Raw genomic sequence first — 14,226 nt, forward strand, 5'->3', positions numbered from 1 at the left:
TTCACTGTCACGACGTAGTGTTTTCTATTTACGTCTGCGTAATAGTGCGTGTTAAGCGATACTGTTTTACATGCCTTGTTTTTAAAATGCGCCTATATAGGTGCGTTATGTGCACATATGCATTGTCTTTCTATAGTTCTTTTTTTTTTCGCGGCCTAACCCGACAGTCCTATAGTGATAGCCTTACACCATGTCTTTACGTTTATTGTACGTAAACCATCTCCTCTGTTCTTCATATGCTAACAGCACTTCAACCGTGTTATAAAATACCGCCTCTCGTTTTATCAATTCTAGTGCCAGCATTACATTCCACTGTTAGTAGCGCTTGCGCTACCACAAAAATAAAACGAACTTACATGCTGTATGCAACGTTTCACAAAACTTGCGTTTTTTTTGTTTTTTTTTAATCCAGCTGTTATTCTGGCCTTATACATTCACTAAACTTCTCATAATTCAAATGGCGTCTGCGACCGGTCGTAAGCTTTGTGATCACCTCCTTCTCTTGATGATCAATTCATCTATCTATCTATCTATCTATCTATCTATCTATCTATCTATCTATCTATCTATCTATCTATCTATCTATCTATCTATCTATCTATCTATCTATCTATCTATCTATCTATCTATCTATCTATCTATCTATCTATCTCGTGGAAAAGCGTCACCGTTTTCACTTTATTTTTGACGGCGCCATTCGAGTATCGATCGAATCGGGGTATGCGGCTACTTGCTACGCGCTCCCGTGTTCCCGCTCATACTGCTCACGATAGTACATGCTGCATCTCTGCAGACTGATTGTGTTAGCTCAAGACTAAAGCAACACATACAAAAGACAGCATAGGTGCGCCGAACTTTGAGCATGAGCTCGTATAGCGCCCATGATGAAGCCATCGCGAAGCCGTGTTGGTGTACCTCGGCGAACCAAGCCATATCGCCAATTACACGCCTATCATAAAATGGATTGCTAGTTGCGTTAATGTCATCAACCACCCCTAAAGAACAGACAGGCATATTTATTTTCAATGTTAAGTTTTTTTTTCTGTAGGTACCGCCCCTGACAGCCATCAAGCGGGCACAGTTCTAGTGCACTGAATGGGACACGAGCTTGCAGCAAATCGGTAAAGATAAAGACGCATCGTAGGCTCGCGGCGGTCCGTTCCGATCACGCGTAGCTCATCAAGCCAAGCAATTTATTTACCAACGGTACGCAACGAACCAGTGCATATATGGCGGGTTTCGAGCAGCACCGCTACGTCAGCCGCTCTTGCCAAACTGGCGGTGTGAACGGTTCTCAATACAACGGCTCTGGCGACGGTATCACCGACGAGCTCGTCGAGTGCTGCCAGAAACTGCTCAAGGTTCCCGGCGACGCTCGAAACTCGTACAGCGAGTCCGAGGAGCTGCCCGAGCGCCTGGGACGGCGTCGCAACGGCGCCTCGGACGCAGACGCCAACGCACAGGCGAGCGGGTGCAGGCGATTCAGGCTCATCGGCTTCCTGAGTCGTTTACACAAGCCGAAGCCCCAAGCGGAGAAGACCCGGCCCAGGTGGGTTGATTTTGTTGAAAGGCAGTGCAGCGCTCCGGAGTTTCGTAGTACATATCCTATACATCACATTTGTGGCTGGTGGCACAGGCATCTTCGCGCCGCTGTGCAGTGCATGCAGTGACACAGCGTCATTCGTAAATTGAAGAGCGCCATCAAACTGAAGGCCAACTATAGTAGGACGCAACTTTCGCGGCCTGCGGCATTTTCTCCTCAAAGGCGGATGCACACGTCTGCCCCAAAGGGCGCGCTCTCCAGACTGACGTCAGCACGAGCGTTGCGAGAAATTTTTTCCGGAAGGTGGGCGGGAGGAGGGGGTTCATTCACCACTTATGTATGTTGGTGCGTGTATTTAAACGTGTGCGTGTACATATACATATTCAAAATTGAAAAAATGTTGGGGGGGGGGTTGAGCTCCCCCCTCCCCTCGGCTACGTCAGAGGACATCAGGAGCCGAGCGGCCGGCGACTCCGCCTTCAGATAACGTTGCGGAGTACATGAGCGAGACTATTCGTTTAGTCGCGGAGGCGACCGGCCTCCGCGCTTCGGTCATCTGGGCGCCCCGCGTCTCCGACCATAGTGTTGAAGATTGGACGAGTTGCATATGAAAGTTGAACTGCAATGCACCTTTTTTTTCTCTGCGTTACGGTAATTTCTCTCCCCCCTTTTTTTTCTGCGTTGCAAGAAGTTTGGAAAAAATTCACCCCACCTCCCCGAAGGGAATCGTGAGGAAATGCGAATGCATTTCTTTGGGCGCGAGTGTGCGGCGAAGTAATTATATAATGAATGACGAGACGGTGATTTGTAGGGTAACCATTTATTTAACACCTGTTTGTGTTATCGTTGCACTTGACGGCCACGATCACTGCACGGCGCGGAGTTCGGCGTCGGCAGCTCGCTTCAAGCGCTTGCGTTCGACATCACGCGCTCTTCGCTTCACAGCCTTGTCTTCCACGTCAGCCATCTCGCGTCAGCGAAAGCCGGCGAACGGGTCGAGAGAGAGCAGAGCGCGCGCTCCGCTCCATTTATATACGCTTGCGAGCGAGCGAACGGGAGTGTGGGGCGCCCGCCGAGAGAAGCGCCGAAGCACGCGCCGACCCTCGCCCACAAACTCTCCCACACGCGGAAGCTCCGCCGAGCTCCCGCGATGCGAGCGCCCTCACGCGCTCACCTCTCCACTCACTCTCCGCTGATCCGACCGCACCACCTGCTCCTGTTGTTAGGTGCGAGGAGGAGCGCGCGCGCTCGCAGCTGTTGCTATGGGAGAGGGGGGCGCGAGCGGAGAGATCGCGGACGCCGCACGGCGCCTGACATAGCTCGACTAAAAGTGAAAGCTACCGCACATAGGAGTGTTGTCTTCTACAGTGCAACATAATGCACACGTGACTGCAGGTGGTCCGCTCGCGCACGGCAGCGCTTCCACAAGCTGGCGTCGTGGATACACGCTCTGCGGCTGGCCCTCCGCATTCCGGGCGAGACACCGGCGCCCAAGGAAGAATACCGCAGCCCCGCAGCAGCCGAGGGCGACCGCTCGGCATTTGTAAAAATCGCCGACAGCGAAGTGGACGACATCGACTCCTGGCCGCCAGACTGCTTCCAGGACATCCCTCTGTGACTGGCAGCCAGCTCGTTCCAAAGCCGCCATAACAACACGTCGTCAACTGTCACGTTTTTTTTTCGTTTTTTTTTTTCTCGCAGCGTCACTCAGCTTGGAAGTCATACACTGACATTCCAAAAGAACTGACTGCAGAACCAAGTGAAAGGAGCTTTCATCGGCCTCACACGCGACTTTGTGTTACTGGGCGCCTCCACTGTCCTGGCTTGACAGACATGCCAAGCCGACGTTGCGCCAGCATGGGCTCTCAACGCTCCTGCGCTCTCCTTGTTCCTCGCGTTCTTTTTTCCCCTTTTTCTCGACACACTTGACCAAAGGCAACGTTCTCTAATTAATCCAAATAAAGCGCCTAATTCAAGAACCAAGCCCCCCCCCCCCCCCCCCCCCCCCAAAAAAAAGATAAAACGACACACAGCAGCATGTACCGCGAAAAGTGTCGCAGAATGCTTCACGAGAATTGTGGAGTATTGCATGCTGTGCCGAGTGACACGCTATAGTCGAACATGCGGTTAACGTAGCGCGCCGATAATGTAGTTCTTGCGTATGTCTTTCTGTAGTTATGAATCCTGGGCTTAATGCAGCTCCACTACCGTGAAATCCAAGGAAGTGCGTAGCACGGGCAACCCAGCGATTCCCTTGGCACTCGCGCGCTTGTCGAGGCGGTGGAGCCCTCTCTTGCGCGGCGCGGGTATCGGCCGGATGTTTCAGAAGCGCTTTTCGCGATTCTAGGTAAATTGTTGCGATTAACTCTTAGTTATTTCTTGTGTAGTTTTATAACAGCGGAGCCGTTTAAGGCAGCCGTAATTTGTGCGGGCTATCACGTGTGGCCTATTAGAATTGCGTAAATCCCACTACTCGCCACTGGTCCACTAAAAAAATGACAACGTTTAGTCCAACAAACGGGTATGTGCCAAAGAAATTGGGTAAATTCAACATCTCACCACTGGTCCAATAAAAAACAAGAAGGCAACCGTTAAGCGGGGGACAGACGGTCCGATTTTCCATGCGATCCGACGGCCGACGCCGCGGTGGGGGAGAGGGAATGGTGGCTGTACGATCACGGTGTAAGAATATACTCAGGTGATGACACTCTTCCCCCATCGCATGGGAAACCGCAATCCGCGCGCGTCCAGATAATGTTCGGGTTCTTATCAGATGACTTGCAGAGGGCGCTACGAAAAGCGGGGCAGTCGTCTCCATAGCAACGCGCATGCTGCTGATAACGTGCATTTTTTTGTGTCATTTTGCTGGATAATGTGCATCCGCCAAGCGGCGTCGAGGGGCGAAATCGAGAGAGCAACAGGAGAGGGAACGGCGAGAGCGGCGGCGATGACGCAGCACCACCGTGATTCGGCTACTCGCGGGCGCTCTCCGCCTCAAGCCATTAGATGGCGCACCGCTCAACGGACCGACAACCGAACATTTTCTGGCCGCTTAGGCGCGCGCAGTGTCAACACCTGAATATTCTTACACCGTGTGTACGATGCTATGAAAGGTCACCATTCCGGTTTCCCCTCCGCCGTGTCGTACGCCGAATCGCATGAACAATCGCACCGTCTGTCTCGCCCTTTAGCCCAAGGCAACGGCGGCTGCGAGAAACTACGTATCATCATCATAAACTAGTATATTGTCACGTGGTCGTGACGTCGAAGAAGGCAGCAGTCAGCACGTCCGAGATGAAACTCTTTATTTGGCCGAACTTGTGGCCGAGAAACTGAAAGTCAAACTACAGCAATACACTGATAGCGGCGAACAGAGCGTCGACCGTCGATCAACTGACAAGCGGTCAAGCGCGTCGGCTTTTATACAGGCGCTATCGAACTTTCCAGAGATATCGCTGGTGGCGGCGTTATCGAGAAGCTTCTCGAACACTGCTTCGCGGACAGCCTCGAGCGTTGATAACCATCCTTGCTGGTCAAACCCAAAAAACATCAAAATAAAACAAGTGGGCGTGGCAATATGCCACAGAAGATCCTGCCACCCGGTTTTGGCCCATCCCACTTTGAGGGTAAGCGCCATGAGAAAGAGGTTATCATCATCATCATGATCAAATTGGGTAAATCGCATTACTCGCCACTGGTCCACGAAAAAGGAAGACGGCAGTTCGTTCAACTATACAGGGAGCTCTACGGCTGTGCTTAGGCCTTCCTAAATATGCTGCAAATGCAGTGTTATACCTAGAAGCGCGCATGCCACCCCTTTTATGTCGATTTAACCTTCTAACGGTGCAAACTTTCTTAAGATTATACGAATCACCCTCTATCCGCGACCGGATAATTTTTATCTCGGACCCTGACTTCTTTTTCTCAGGGCATTGACCCAAATTTCATAAACCACGAATTGTATTTGTTCAGTCGTTACTTGATCCACTAAATGTACAAATTCGTGATTTGCTTCCTCTGACTACACAACATAACTATCCTGAAATTGTATATCATGATATTTTTTCCGAACCATGCGAAATTGTTACCTTCCGTCATTTTAAATGGTTTGTTGCAAGAACATCTACAAACTATGTCAACGAATGTTTTTATTGCAACGGATGCATCGCAGTCTGAGGAAAGATCTGGTATCGGAATATTTTGCCCTGAACTTGATAGGTCTTTTTCACTGCGATTGCCGGATTTTATTCCCGTTTTCCTTGCTGAATTTATGGCAATAATTCTGGCTTTACGCAAGTACCTCAATTCCAGTAGCGGCAGTAATGACCGATCTGTGTGCTCTTCGCTTTCCACATCCGGTGACACACCTATAGGCCAAGTGCGCTGCAGCTTTGAACCGAACAGGCAGCGCCACCGGACGGCCGCGGCGGAAAACTTGGGATTGTCGTTTGTTGCTCCCGTGCCCGCAGTCACACGGTAGAAACGCATGGCTCCTCGCCGAAAGGACGTAAAAACGTCGCAGTAGTCCGGTACTTTTACAGCAAAAGCTGTTATGAGATCATTTCACCGGCCATTTTTGGCGCCGTAGTTGTCCGCCGCCGCCGCCGCCGGTGTCCGTAACCAGTATCGCTCGAAATAAGAAAAAAAAACTAAATAAGAAAAAAATGCCAGGATGGAACGAGGTTCGAACCTGGGCCCTCTGCGTGGGAGCCCAGTATTCAACCTCTGAGAGCCATGCCGCTGCTTGAAACTGCTTTGCAAAAAGGTACTATACAGGCTTCATGTCGGGAAGGAACCACATCAGCATATGCAATATAGCGTGGTAGAAGAGTAAAATAACATACCTGCCAAGTTTGGAGAAACGGAATCCGGGAGATCTACTCAACGGGGGGGGGGGGGGGGGTACTGCGATAGCAATTATATGGACACTGTCAGCGGGATTTTGCGGTCGCCGCTGATCTGTACAGAGTCCAAACCGATAACATCGCTTACGCATCGTCTGTTTCACGTGCGAGTAAATGCGCGCTAGCGCAAGGGACCAACGCGGTTGAAGCAGAGATGAAACGACCCGGCCGTCACCGTCGCGCGAAGGGGACATGCGATAACATCGCTCCGCGTGCGAGACCTGTCGTCGCTTGCTTACCAGTTATTTCGTCGGGCAAGGGACCACAAGGGGCGCCGTTGAGACGGGAACGGTCGCAAGCGCTGGTGAACACGCTATCTCGACAGACATCGGTAACGGCTACCCTTTTAAGTGCTGGGCTGTCCACTTAAAGCAGCAGTGACACAAAATTTTGAAGGCGAGATAACTTGTGGGATAGATTTGTGTGTACACAAACGCATCATCTACGAAATATTAACGGCTGATATAACCTATAACACGCTTAGGATCAATTTTTAAATTGCGTGTAGCGCATCTGTACGCGAAACGTCCTACCTCGCGTCACCGTGACGCACGGAGCGCGCAATGCACTGGACGCGCGGGGCAAAACTGGATTTCCGGGAGATTTTCCTACGACCCGTACAACCGGGAGAAACGTTCAAAATCCGGGAGTCTCCCGGGTAATCCGGGAGACTTGGCAGGTATGATTAATAAGCAGCAAGCGTCGCACAACGCGAATTCTGTAACCAGGCGTCACACAATGCGAATTGCGCAACGAGTGGGTTGTTGAATGCTTCCAACCCATTACAAAGGACTCTGCCATAATTCTTCATCGTCATCAGGCACAGCGTCAACAAAGTGCGCATAATGACTTACATGCGTATAGCAGGTACCAACGCTCTCCGTAGAATGACGAAAAATGGCACAGTGCCTGCTGCCCTACTTCTCAAAAATTACAATGATTTATAGCGTAGTGGGTTCCTCGCAAGTGCACTTGTATTGGTTGCCAAGGAAGCCCATAAGCGCATGATCCACTTCCTCGGGGTCTCAGTAAACTTACACTGATTTATAGCGTAGTGGGTTCCTCGCAAGTGCACTTGTATTGGTTGCCAAGGAAGCCCATGAGCGCATGATCCATTTCCTTGCGGTCTCAGTAAAGTTCTTCGCCCCCCCCCCCCCCCGTCTCTCTCCCACGTCAACCTATGTTATACAGCTTGACGGGAGAGGGAAGTAACGACCGGGCGTGACCCAATGCAAATTACATAACTGGTGGGCCGTTTAAAGATTCGAACCCATTACAAAGGGCTGAGCCTTAATTCTTCATCGTCATCAGTCGTCGCGTCACGAAAGTGCACATAATGCCTTACAGACGCGTAGCTGGTGCCTCGCTTCTCCGCAGAATGACGAATAATGGCTTAGTAGGTGCTTCCCAACTTCACAAAAATTGTGATTTATGGCGTAGTGGGTACCTTTCTAGTGTACTTGTATTGTAGCCCCAAGAGAGCTTAACGGGCTCTAGAAACGCCGCTCTTCCAGCTTTCGCTGTGACTGTGCTGCGGTTTCAGCGCAGGCCTAGCGTTTTTTTCGTACTTCTGCGTGCATGGCTGGCACAACAGTTGTAGGAACACCGTTCGGAAGCAACTAGCTTTAAAATTCTGCGGGTTACCTCAAGGGGCGTAGCCAGGGGGGGGGGGGGGGGGGGGGCTTATGGGGCTTCAGCCCCCCCCCCCCGAAATTTTTCGTGCTCTCATACACCACCAACCAGCGGCGTCACCCGGGTGGTGGGATTTATTGGGCTTCAGCCTGATTATCATTTATTTAATTATTTATCTTTTTATGACCCTCAAAATGTTAGCAGAAGCAAGTTTGATATCGGGCTCTACACAGATGGCTCAAAAGTGGATGATGACACAAAACATCAACTGCTAGCTACTCCTTGGATTCCTCCGCCATGCTCTATGTTTAAGTCTATGAACGATTTTAAACAGAAACGAATGTTTACGTGGCTTGGCTGGACAGGTACCGATGGCTTAGCTTCTCAGCGCTTCAAGAGGGTGCGTTTTGCCGAGTGTGTCCTTTTTAGCACAAGTGAGATTGGCAAGGGCCAACATGCGCGCACTAAGGCCCTCGTATCCAATCCATTTCAAAAGTGGAAGCACGCCCTCGAAGTCTTCGGTGCACATGAAGTCACTAAATATCACACTGACGCTCATCTGGTAGCCGATAGTTTTCTTCAAACCTTCTCAGGATGTGTGCCCAGTGTTGTTGATCAGCTGGACCATGGCAGGCAAATTCAAATAAGAGAGACCCGAAGGAAGTTACAGCCTATTGTTGAGACAGTTCTCTTTTGCGGTTGGCAAGGTGTGGCTCTAGAGACAGTGGTCCCGTGGATTCAAGCACAGCCTCCTCTACAAATACAGGCAACTTCAAAGAGCTGCTTCGCATGCGCGCGGATTGTGGCGACACAGATCAAAAAAAGCATTTGGAAAGTTGCCCAAATAAGGCCTCATATTTTAGTTTATATGTACAAAACCACATTATAGAAATCTCTGCTGCAATCATCAAGGAAAGCCTAGTCGCAAAAGTAAACGCTGCAGGCTGCTTCTCCGTACTTGCTGATGAAACGACGGATGTTGCGGGTATCGAGCAGCTTACTGTTTGTGTAAGGTACCTTAATAAGGATGCGAACGGAATCGAAGAAGTGTTCTTAGGCTTTGTGCCAATTCACGACCAAATGGCCGGGCCCTGGCCGACACCATCGTAAGGCTCCTTATAGAAATGGGAATTAACATGCAGCATCTCCGTGGTCAAGGATACGGTGGTGCAAGTTCGATGGCCGACTAAACGAATGGTGTTCAAGCTGCTGTCCGTGAGAAATATCCAGCCGCACTCTATGTATTCACTGCGCGTGTCACTCCCTTTGTCTAGTTGTGTGTGCAGCATGCTCCATCACAGACATTCGAAACTGTTTTGGGACTCTGAAGGCGACGTCAGCCTTTTTCGTAAATCTTCTAGCCGCTCACACGTTTTGCGAAAAGTGATAAGTTTGAGCTGTCCTGAGTCTACAAGGCAGCGCCTTTTGGGACTATGCGAAACGCGCTGGGCCGAGAAGCACGATGCAGTGCTTTCATTTGTGAGCCTCTTTCAGCCGTTGATCGCAGCACTAGAGGAGACTAAGTTTAACGGAAATGGCGAAAGTCCAGTGCAGGCAAACAGTCTAATGTTGGTACTCTTTTCACCAGCGTTCCTTGTAAGCCTGCGTGTGACGGAACACGTGTTAGCACTGACTTTGCCACTGTCAAAGAATTCTGCAGACGAGGAGTATCGACATGAGCGCTGCCATTGACGACATATATAAGTGATACAGCAGACAATTGAAAGTGACCGCAAGAACACGAATGTTTCTTTCTCAAAAATATTTGCACAAATGCAGGCATTGGCAGAAAAACTGAATGTGGAGATCACCAGCCGTCGAGCCGGTGTCCGGAAGCAAAATCTTGGGAGCAATGCATTCGAAAGTGCGGAAGAATATTTTCGCAGAACCCTGTTCATTCCGTTTATGAACCACGTACTAGCCCAGTTAAACCAACGGTTCGAACAGCCCAGGACACTTCTAAAGGACTTTTCATTAATTGTATCATCCGCAATACCACCAATGCAAGATGATCGGGAGAAAGGAGCCGAAAATCTCATGACCGTTTTTGCACATGACGTCGAAACGAGGGCTGGTTTTGGAGAACTGCGACTATGGTGGACAAAGTGGGCGAACAAAGCAGCAAACCAGAGCCCCGGTACAGGAACCGATGCCCTCTCTCATTGCGACAGCAGGTTCTGTGCGAATGTGTACAAGCTAACAACGAACTTCCTGATTTTCCGCATTTTGCTTTTCCGCCAATGCCAAAGATTACATTCAATTCAGAGGGAATTGTAAAAGTTATTAACCAATTAAAGAACTCTTCGTCATGCGGTATAGATGGCATAAACGCCAAAATTCTGAAAAATACTAAACATGTATGTAGTTCCATATTGTCAATCATTTTTCAGCAGTCACCCGACACAGGTGAAGTCCCATTAGACTGGAGAGTTGGGAAGGTCTTTCCGTTCTTCAAGAAAGGTGACCGCTCATTTGCAGGTTACTACCGACCAATCTCGCTCACTAGTGTTTGTTCAAAGATCATGAAACACGTCATCTTTTCTCATGTTGCTACATTTTATCATCCGTAAACTTCTTTCACCCAAACCAACATGGCTTTCGTAAAGATCACTCATGCGAGACCCAACTAACATTATTCCTGCACGACATTCACCTTCATATGGACCGTAAACATCCCAATTGACACACCGTTCTTAGATTTTGAAAAAGCCTTCGATAAGGTACCCCACTCCCGTCTCCTTCAAAAAACCTCGCGTCTAAACCTTCATCGGCATGTTTTTAACTGGATTAAAGCATTCCTAACAAACCGTAAACAATTCGTGCGTGTTAATGATCACTCCTCCGACCTCTCGCATGTCTTGTCCAGCGTGCCCCAGGGTATCGTCCTAGGGCCTCTTTTATTCCTAATATACATTAACGATATTCCGCTTTCCGTTGAATCTAACATCCGTCTTTTTGCTGATGATTGTGTCCTCTACCGCCCTATAAATAACCCCACCGATGTATCCTCTCTACAGCATGACCTCTCACGCATTCAGCAGTGGTGTACCACCTGGTTGATGTCCCTTAATGCGAAAAAAACATTACTAATTTCTTTCCATCGTCGCCAAAACCACACGCCGGCTACTTACACAATCAACAACTGTCATATAGCTGCTACTGACTCGATTAAATACCTGCGTGTCCATCTTTCGAGTAACCTATCTTGGGGCGACCATATAAATCACATAATTCACTCCGATAACCGCGCTCTCGGGTACACACGCCGTAACATTTCCATGACACCACCTTCCGTTAAACTACTCGCTTATAACACCATTGTCAGACCAAAACTTGAGTATGCAGCTGCTGTCTTTGACCCCCACCAAACTAATCATATCGAAATACTTGAGTCAGTACAGAACCGAGCAACCAGATTCATTGTTTCAGATTATTCCTGCTACTCGAGCGTCTCCGCCCTCAAATCCCAGTTAAATCTTTCTACCCTCGCTCTTCGTCGTCGTATTGCACGTCTCTGCCTTTTTCACAGATTCTTTTATTCAACCCCGCGTGACAACCACCTCATCCAGCCGGTCCATCGAGGTCATCGCACAAGTCATCCAAATGCTGTGATTCCGCCATGTGCCCACACCACCTCATTTCAGCAGCCCTTCTTTTTGCGCACCACCCGAGACTGGAATGACCTTCCGAACGAAGCAGCAGTCATCCGCGATTTTGCGCGCTTCAAAAATGCCATCCAGGAAGCAGACTCAACCACATCCTAACATACACCTTCATCGATACCGCCATTTTATGACGCCCACCCCTCATGTAAAGTCCCATATGGGACCTTTGAGGATATAATAATAAATAAATAATAAATAAATAAATAAATAAATAAATAAATAATAAATAAATAAATAAATAAATAAATAAATTTTATTCATATACTTAGTCGTTCTAAAAATTCAATGAGGAGGTCGCGCTGCAACGTGAGCCCCCCCCGAACAAAATTCCTGGCTACGCCACTGCTCAGAAGTCGGACGAAACTGAAAGACAACTCTACCGCATCTGTGCGGGGCTGCGTAAGCAACGCCTCGAATTCCGTCCATAAGTCCCGACTCTCGTGCGTTTTTTTTTTTCGCCTTTTATTATTTATTTTAAAAGTATACACAAGCTTACAAGGTCACAAAGAAATAGGAAGATAGCAGGCTAACAACGGCCACCTGATGATGATGATGATGATGCTCCTTGGATGATGGCACCTACCCACTCAGGGGGATCGGCCAAGAGTCGGGCGGATCATAAAGTCTGAAAATTTTAAGAGCTAATAGACGTTACTGTATCAATTAGAATTAGGCCACCTAGAGGGGCAATGTGCCTGTCTGCGTCTTCTGCTCTCACGCGTGGTTTCTTGCCAGCCAGAGCGGCGAGCAGGGGTAGCCGGTGCGGAATCAGACACAAATTTGCCGCGTCCTCCTCGTTGGGAACGAAAACAGTTCGGTATGGCTCAGCACACGTAGAGCACTGAAAAATCAAAAGCTCACCTCCACTCCTACGTCGTAGTCCACGGTTTTCGATTGCACTCTGCATTTCCCAATAATGTCGGAAGATTCCATCGCGCACATCAATTCTTCTTTCAGACCGCACACTGACCACTCGCGTGCAACTTCGTACCAAGCGACCAAAAACTCCTCTTGAAACGCACGTTATTGCAATTTCAATCCTACGGAAACCGCAGAACAACACACGATCGTCGCTCCTTGTCCTCACGTTCACGCGCGGGCTGGCGGCGATGCGCTTCCCTAGCAGACGACAACCAGTGACGAGTTGATGGGCGCTTGCACTGCCTTGCAGTCTCACTGTCTGTAAAGTGTGTGTGCGCGTTGCGACTCGTGAGCGTGTTGGTGTGTGTGTGGGGGGGGGGGTAGTCTACTGTTCCCCGCGTGGTGCCCAAGGGACGGAAAAGAACTTGTTTCGGGCGCAAGCAGCTGCGTTTGTCGGCTTTTTCTTTTCATTTTTTTGTTGGTAGGGCTCGCAGTTCGGTTTTCAGTGAAAAGAATGACTGAGAGGGGTCTCTCTTTCTCGAATGGCTTGAGGCGAATAGGGGACGAAGTTTTGTGGAATGCTTTTTTTAACAAGAGTCGCTGTAGTCGCTGCCTGCTGGTTTTTCGGCTACAGCTTTAAACGGCTGTAGTTTGAGAGGTTTTTCAGACAGAAAGAAAAACATAAATACACATAAGTTAGCACAGCGTATTTGCACACGCAGAGAGAAAAAAAAGAACTACGGTGACCGTTCTTGGAGAACAGCGGCCGCCGCAACCATAGCCGCCGCCTTGAAACATGCAGACGGGCCCGTAGGCGACAATCCTAACAGTGCGCCGCTAGCCCGATAGAGGGCGAGAGCAGTAGCGCCACCATACCAGCTCACGAGGTCTATAACAAAGCTCTTTAAAATACTGGTCTCCGCGCATCTACAATGTATTCATTTAATTTGGGTACCTGGCCACAAGGGTTTGTTTCGCAATGAAATGGCGGACAGTCTTGCAAAGGCGTCGCTGACTGCACCGATAATTCCCGTTTTCCCTCCAACAGCTCACATCACGACGGCGCGTTTCCGGACACTTGCAATTATAAAAAGCTTATTAGACTCGGCATTAACAGCTTCTCCAGAGTACAAGCAACCTTCTATTCCCTTGGCACAGCGATTTAGCTAATTCAAGGTTGATGGAAGTTGCCATAACAAAAATTCGTTGCCGCGTTACTTCCCTGAATTTTTACTTCCATCGATTAGGTTTAGTGAACTCCTCTCTGTGCCTCTTCTGCAATCAGGAAGAAACGATTAGTCATTTTTTCATATCATGTCGCCGGTTCAACACATTCAGAAAACGAATACTTGTACCACCTCTTCGAAAACTGGGCCTGGAATTATCGGAGTCCATTCTTTCTTTTGGGGCCACTACCCTGGGGTACAGCCACAGGGATGTTTCCTTGCTGTTCAGGAATACATCATTGCGACTAAAAGAATAGCTTGCTAAATTCCATGAGCAGTAAATTTTTCATTACTCATAATTGGCACTTTAATTCAAAACAAATAGCGTAATAAGGAGTCCACAACATGCAGAAAATATAGGACGAATTCACCATCTAGTCGGCCGATCCCCTCCA

The sequence above is a fragment of the Rhipicephalus sanguineus genome, chromosome 5 (genome assembly GCF_013339695.2).
Source record: "Rhipicephalus sanguineus isolate Rsan-2018 chromosome 5, BIME_Rsan_1.4, whole genome shotgun sequence".
Classification (NCBI taxonomy): Eukaryota; Metazoa; Arthropoda; class Arachnida; order Ixodida; family Ixodidae; genus Rhipicephalus; species Rhipicephalus sanguineus.